The following is an 8,320-nucleotide window of genomic DNA, read 5'->3' as shown; positions in this document are numbered from 1 at the left end:
TCTCTCCGTGTTCGAGGTACACCAAGTGCTGTAAGCAGAGGCTCGAGAGACTTAAAGCCCTTACGTAATAGAGCATCAGAATAGCAGGTGGCCAAAATGGACTCAAAAAATCATCTTGGGGAGTATTTCTCTTTCTTTTTTCCAATCTCCCTCTTCCTTTCCCTCCTTCCTTTTCTCCTTTTTAATTTCTGATGAGCAGTGAAGTTGTGCTGGGACAAACTTCAGGCTTCCCCGAGCACGGCTCACACCAGCAGCCCAGCTCTGCATCTCAGCTCTCCCTCACTCCCTAATGTAACGTCTGCCGCTAAGTCCTGATAGTTTTTCCTCTTTAATATTTACTAAGTTCATCTTTAGACCCACTGCCCCCTTTCGTCTCTCATCTCAGCTGCCTCAGGAACCACCTGCCTCCGCCGCCTCTTCCCCATTTTACACCCAGCCAGACTGAGGTTTCCAAGGCACCAAGCTGGTATTTTCAACACTGCGTAAAAATCGTTAAGCCATTTTCTCTTTCCCTTGGAGTAAATTCAACTAAACTCCTTCCTATGGACAGTAAATTTTCATTTGAGGGGCACCTGCTTACCTCTTTAGTTCCTCTTACTCCTTCTCCATGTACTTTAAGCTCCAGTCATAAAAAAACAATTTATGTTTTCCCACATGTGTTTTCCTTTGTGCCTAGGACTATTTACACACCGTTTCCTCCACTTAAAACAGTCTCCCCACCGCCACCCTTCACTTGATGAGTTGCTGCTCCTACTTGTCCTAACAAATTAGCTTAGATGTTCCTTCTCGTGGGAATCTTCGCCATCTATGAAGTCTGCAGTCAATACAGCTGCCGTGTGCCAGTGGTAGCCCCTGTCACCCTTTATCATAAGCCCTTAACTCCTTTTATTGCGATCACCCGTTTCCCTCCAAAGCGCCCCCACCAAAAAAAAAAAAAAATGAAGTTTCTTGAGGAACTTGGTTCACCATCATTTCCTTAGCACCAGCATAGTGTCTCACGCGTAGTAGGCACTTCGTTTACACATTTTGAATGAATGAAATAATGGCAGCGGTTGTATTGCATTTCAAAGAATCAGATGCGCAGTCAAAGCTGTACTCAAAAGAAAATTAATAGCCTTAAAATCTTTTAACTTTAAAATAAGCAAATTAGACGTTAACTCAAAGACTTTAAAATTTCTATGTAAGATAGAAATAGAAGGAAATATTTTTGATTTGATAACTATCAGAAACCAAAATAAACATCATTCTTAAGGGGAAAACATTAGTAATATTCCCTTTAAAGCTGTCAACGACAGATATGCCTGCTGAACTGTCAATACTCAGCATTGTTCTAGAGATATTAGTTAATACAGCGCAATAGTTAATAGAAATCATAGGTTTAAATGCTGTAAAAGAAAAGGTGAAATTAACATTATGTGCAGTTACAGTCGTTTAGCTTAAAACACAATTGAGAGTTCTTGAAAATAATAAAGTTTGGTAAGATGACTAGATACAAGATAAATATATGTGTTCGTGGTCTTTCTAATTGTCAGCAATAAACAACTATAAAATACGTGTTTCAAGAACCTGCTTACTATGGCAGTAAAACTATTAAATGCCTAGCGATAAATTTATGGAGAAACATGTAAGACCTACCACCTACATGTGGTTGAGAAATCCGTTCTAGAATATACTGTGTGGGTGTCCATCTTGGCTCCAGTGTTTACTGGCGGTTGACCTTAGGAAAGTTTAATCTCTCTTGTGTGTGTATTTGTAGAAGAAACAACTAAAGACATATGCACATGTGGTTAGCGCTGCTCTGGGTATTTAGGTCCCGGGGTGAGTTTGACTCGATGGGCTTCCTCATCTTTAAGAAAGAGGCTGGAAGTAACTGTGAAAATCAAAGTGTCACTGTGTTTGTGGAGCATGCGTTTTGCTGACTGTGTGGCGCGTCACAAACGTCGTGCTTATAGTAGTAACGTCTCTTTTGTTGTTGGAAAGGCTTGCCCTGTCTGCCACAGTCTCTCTAACCAGAGCCCTGCAAGAGTAGAGGACATCCTCAGAAGTCTGGGATGCCCCAGCTCTTAACCAAATGACAGTCTGAGTTTTGCATTCTACAACCCCCAAAATGCTAAGGCTTCTCAAGATCTAGGGGAAGAAATTCTTTCCTCATGTTCCCCTTGGTGTCCGGAGATGTTACTTAAAGTCCCGGCACCTGTCAACATCGACCCAGACTTGAAAGTCAACATTTGGTTTTGTTCCTTGAAGTTATCCTCTTTTACAAAAGCATTAATGAACGAAACCTATTTCGCCGAAGGAGGAACGTTTATATTCATCCTGAAGGAACAACATATCATGGCACATAAACAGCGAACAGCGTAAAGACCCATATTAGATATTTTTGTTTCCCAAAGACTTCTTTATGACACGTGAGCACTGGGATTTGCTGTCTCTGCCTCCACATTCACCGGACTTCACTGCTCCTCCTTCCGCCTCCCCCTTCCCCAGACAGAGAAACCTCGTCCTTTTGGGGTCCAGCTCCTTGACTCGTATACATAGGCCGATCAGGCGCTCGCTACACCAAAGCCCTTTGCTTCATGAGGATGTTCCACCTGCCGTAGGAAAGCTATACAAGTAGAAATAGCCACTTTCCCCACCACATGGGATTAAATCCATTTGCTGACTATGGTCAACCTGCTGAGTGGTATTTGTCATCTGGTTCTGTGGCCCTGCTCTTAAAGGAATCTGCCTTTGTCGTATTTGTTTTTATTCCAAAGGTGTCCCTCAGCCTACTGTTTCTTGGGTGAAGAGAGGAGGACCTCTGAGTGACAATATTTCCTTGCTTTTCAATGGATCCCTGTTGTTGCAGAGTGTTTCTCTTGAAAACGAAGGGACCTACGTCTGCACAGCCACCAATGCTCTTGGAGAGGCCGTGGCTTCGTCCGTACTGCGCTTGCTGGGTAGGTGTCCGGTCCTGGTCATTTTCCAGGTGCGTCCCATCAGATGCACCGAGCAGGGCCACCCAGTGTGTTGGTTCTGGAGGTGAGGAGTCAGCAAGATAGACACGTGGTGGTTTTAAGCTTTGCCGCCACGGTCCTCTTCCACACGGGCACTGAGTCCAACACTCTGTCCTAACGATTCTTCTCTTAGAAAGTTGTGACTTTCTGCCTAAGAACCTACACGGGGTTGTAAACCCTTCCGCCCGGAATCAAGACCCTTCCTGTTCTGCCTCTGCGTCTGTTGAATTCCTGATCCCATCCCCAGCCTAAACTAATGTGCCTTCCCCTGGCTCCCCGAGAAGTCCCAGCCTCATTCCTGGCCTCTCCCCTGGGCACTCATGGGTCAGCTTTGTGCCTCTTCTCTTCACAATTCCTCCGGCCAAGCAGCTCGTGACTTTGGGAGCGTGACTGAGGAATCGAGGCAGTCTTATGCCACACCGTCCACGGCCTTCCTCCACCACCCCTCTGCTGACACACTGAGGCTTCGCCCTCTTCCTAAAAGTCCTCACCCCTCACCATGGGAGGCCCCGTGAAACATCACCGCTCCTGCCCCACGCATCCTCTCGTAGGGATGGGGAGCTCTGTCAGACCCAGCTGCTTCTCCAGTTCCTTTTGGAATCTGGTAAATACGTTTCTCCATCTAATGAGTTAGGCTGTAAACCCTGACAACATGCAGAGACCCCACATATTAGCACAGGTAGCAACTCTTGCTGAAGCCTGTAGCATCCCACACACCTGACCCACACGAAGCTCCCAGGTGTGTGAGCCTGAGCACCCGGGGGCAGTGCGTGCGAAGGGAAAGGGCACATTTCCTGGTTGTTGTCCTCTTTAAGAACAGCGAGCTAGAATTATGTAAGCTCTAATGAGAAACCAAGGAACCTTTTAAATTTTTTCTCAGAACAAAGATGGTCAGACAATAAAACTGTATTTCCCAAGGACCGTAAAAAACATGTGCTCCAGACACCCAACACCGGAATCAACAGCAGTGACCTGACGGGAGAAGCCCTGCTGCCAGGTTTGGGATTTTGACTTTTTTGGAATCTATTATTTGGAATTTATTATGTGCAAGGAAAAGGATTTAGTGAAAAGACCCTCCGTGTTTTGCTTTGCAATAGGTAAAATTGTTTCTAATCGTACGGCCAGCTTTTCCCTGGCCCTTCAATCTTCTGTGGTTCGATTTGTTCTTTCCATATTGAAACATTTTTTGAAAAAGAAAATGCTCTCCTTAGGAAGCCCACAGAACTCATATCCCAAGCGTGCATCATTATGGTGATAACACAGGGTATTGGTTTCCCAGTTTCAGAGCTATTGCTGGTATTAATAGAGGGAAGATTGGCTGAGAATTCTGGAATCGACGCTTTCATTTTTCTCTTGTCACCATTTTTCCCCGTACGTGCTAACTTTGTTGTCAATATCAGGGCTTTATCAGGAGAACTTAATCGAAATACTCCGAGCTTCCACAACTCTTCAGGAGACCCAGAGAGAGAAGGAACATTAAGAAAGTCAGCAGTGCTAGAATCACAGGAAACCAGCACTGACGATCTCAACTCTTTGTAGCTCAAAAATGGACAAATCACAGGAGGACACGCAGACACTGCCGTTGGACCTCGTGCTGTCTTGTATGCACTACTTAGGAACAATAGTGGCTACACCATGTCAACCTTTTCACTATTGAGCAAGTGCCTCTCATGCAGTGGAATATTATTCAGCAGTGAAGATGAACTGCTGATACACACAAAGACCTGGTGCATCTCGAAGACCTGATGTTGGTCGAAGAAGCCAAATGCAAAAGAGTATAGGTGACCGTCAAATGATGTAGGTTTGAACTGTGCAGACTCACTTATCCACAGATTTTTTTTTCAATAAATATATTGGAAAAGGTTTTAGAGAGTTGAGACAATTGGAAAACACTTACATACGAACTTTATGATTTTCTCGGTAACATTTTCTTTTCTCTTGCCTACTTTATTGTAGGAATACAGTATATAAAACACATAACATACAAAATTTCTATTCCTCCAGCGATGTATGTTATTGGTAAGTCTTCTGGACAACAGTAGGCTTTTAGTAGTTAAGTTTTGGGGGAGTCAGAAGTTATACGTGGATTTTCTGCTGTGCAGGGGGTGAGCCCTCTTAACCTCTGTGCTGGGGGTCAGCTGTACATACTGTGTGAAGTCCAGGAACAGGTAGAAATAATGTATACTGGAAGAAATGAGCCAGCGGTTGCCTGGGAGGGGAGGAGAATTGATTAAAAATGGACAGGAGTAGTATGAGGTAAATGTTATTGATTGAAAATGATTGTATGTATAAGGTAAATAACATTTCATATGGCCAGCTTTTCCCTCATAAAAGAACTCATAAAACTGCACACCTGATATCTGAGCTTTTTATTATATATGCATGTTTATACCTCAATTTAAAAAAATACGTGTTTTTTTTTGGAAGAAACGCATGTGTGTCCTACCTTGAACTGTCAAGGTGTCTTTGTGAAATGTGACATAGTAGAAAGAGTTAGCTATGGAGTCAGACACGCTTGGGTTCCAGTCCAGCTGACAGATGGAGGACCTTGGGCAAGTCACTTAGCTTTGTTTCGGTTTCCACTTCTGTAAATAGAAATAATCCGATTCAGTAGATGACCATAAGGATTAAATGAAAAATTAGGGTTAAAGTGCTTAACTTAGTACCTGTCACCTGCAAGGTCCTGAATAAACTTCGCTATTTATAAAAATGGTTTTTAATAAACTATAATCCCGGGGGTGAAGGCAACTAAACATATATACCATTCCGCTTTTCAAATGATGCCATGTGCAACTTAAGACAAAAAAAAATGCAAAAATCAGAAGGAAAAACTGGAAAACAAGTTGAAGAAATCACTCTGCTATGCAAGAGAGTGTGTGGACACAGCTGGTAGCTATCAATTATACTTGTGATTACTACAAGAAAATCTGGCCCCTTCTGTGATCATCCACAAAGCTGTCATCGTCACATTCTGCCTCATCTTTTTACCAAGCGTCAAAGGGGAAGGACAGGCCATTTGGGATGGGGACTGAGATACAAATGCTGTGGCTGCTGGAGGTGGTCGGCTTCACGTTCTCCAAAGGCAGTGCCCACTTTTACCTTTCCAGCTGTCTCCTTGGCAAATTATTTGTGCAGTTGCATGGCTAATCTGCAGTTTAGAGAAAGAAGTAGTGGAAAAGTAAGAATGGAATGGAAATGCATCTCTAACCTCTTGGTGAAGCTGTGGTCCTCGCTAAGTCATCTTTTGTTTCTCTGCCTGATCCTCTTTTGAGAAATGGAACCCATCCGAGCCCCCCCCCCTCCCCCGGAGAGGCCTCCCTCTCTCGTCCTCTTGGCTCTGAGCGAAGGATGCTGAGGACGCTGCCCAGAATCCCTCCTCCCTCTCTCTGGGACTTTTCTGGCAAACTGAGCTGGCTTCCCATAGCCCTCTGCCCGGGCTGTGATCCAAGGCCGCCGTCCCCGCCAGGCATTGCAGTGAGTTAGCTGAGGGTCAGTGAGATTTAAAGGACCCTGTTGCCCTCCATGATAGCTACGCAAAGACCAGACAGGCGGCTCACCAGGCAGCAGCGTGTGGCGGTCATCAGCAGAGTCCTTGCCAGCCCGGGATCGTTTCTCCCTGGGGGATGTTATGATGTTGCATTTCCTCTCCACAGGTCCTTTCTGGAAGCTGGGGGACTGGACACATTGTTCTGCCACCTGTGGCCACTTGGGAGCTCGACTTCGGAGACCCCAGTGTGTGATGGCCAACGGGCAGGAAGTGAGCGAGGCCCTCTGTGGTCACCTCCAGAAGCCGCCAGCCAGGTCTCAGCCCTGTGGCATCCAGGACTGCCCCCCGAGGTACATGCCTCGCTCGGCTGGTCTCATCGGTGCCAGGTTTCTGGTCGTTTTGAAACACCCCGTCCCTTGGACTTAATGCAATCGGGGGTTTATTGAGCGCGTACCCCAGACCAGGCATTCCACTAGGCACTGTGTGCGGATCATGTTGCAGCACCGATGAAGTCGGTGTTGTCTGACAGGTGGGAACAGAGCTCAGAGGCCCTGCTTACCATCGACCCCCGTATCTGCCTCCGGCACTCACAGCACCGCCTGCTCCTTACAGATGGAGCGAAGCTGACTTCAGCATTTCCAGGGTGGTGAGTCAGTGGGCCGCGATCACTAGGGGCCTGAGTTAAAACCTCAGGTCCCTAGAGTCCACCCCTGGAGCGGAGCCCGTTATCAGCCTTTATGTGTGGGTCAGTACCCCCACCCGCCCTTGTCCGTTTCCATGGTTACCCTGCCGTCCCGGCCTTCATCATTTCTCACATGGGCTCTTCCAGGGGACTCCTGATTTTCATGATGATGCACCTCTATTTAAAAGCCTTCGATGACTTCTCGTTGTTCTTAGGACAAAGGCCAGAATCCCTAGCATTGGGGCATTGTTCCTTTTATCACCCCCATGTCTAAAATAGTGCTTCGCACATACTAGGTACTCAGTCAATATTTGCTGCCTGGTGAAATACATGACTGAAAGACTAGAGGTCCCTCCGTGCGTGGGCCTCAGGCCACCTTTGCGTCTCAGTGCTTCTCCCCCAGCCTGGTTGTCTGATCTCCATCCACACTGGTCTTTTTGTCCCTTAGACACGCCATTCGCTCTCCTGACTCAGAGCCTTAACACATTCTGTTCCCTCTCCTTTCCACTCACTGCCCTTGTGAGATGCCGCACTAGGTCCAGTGACCTCTGCCTTGAAGGAGAGTGGAAGTCAGGGTCACACTGGGGAACAAAACAGGTGCCCTGGAACATGTCCTCAGAGGGCCCTGGGTGTCACAGGCACCCTGACTGACATGTGTCTCAGTCCCCAGGATATTCATCAGAGGGCGGCCTCATGGCAAGAGTCGTGTGCACCCCAGGAAGCAGCAGACTGGTGCTGTGATGGAGGCGGGGGGGGGGGGACTTGGTCCAGGAAAGCTGCTTTATGTCCATTCTTGGTTTTCACAAAGTGGAAAGATTCCCTGTTGGGAGATTTTTCAGCAGCCTTGTTTATGAAATGGTCTCAAGGCTTAGCACACTCCTAGAATGATCAGAGTCATATCTTTCATCCCAGCAGAGATGGTCGAGCTCATCCGGCCCTAGGTCCCTCTGCGCGGTTGGTGGGGGGTGGTCTTCACATTTCTGAGTCATGGACCACCCCCCCCGGTAGTCTGGAGAAGCCTGCAGACCCCTTCTCGGAAGAAGGGTTTTAACTCTGTGAAATAAAATGTCCTTGATGACAAAGAAAACCAAGTATATCAAATCCCGTCACTGAAATATTAAAAATCGCATGGCATCACGCTTCTCTGTTAGCACA

The sequence above is a fragment of the Pteropus vampyrus genome, unplaced genomic scaffold (assembly GCF_000151845.1).
Source record: "Pteropus vampyrus isolate Shadow unplaced genomic scaffold, Pvam_2.0 Scaffold286, whole genome shotgun sequence".
NCBI lineage: Eukaryota > Metazoa > Chordata > Mammalia > Chiroptera > Pteropodidae > Pteropus > Pteropus vampyrus.
Note: the sequence above shows the minus strand (reverse complement) of the source record.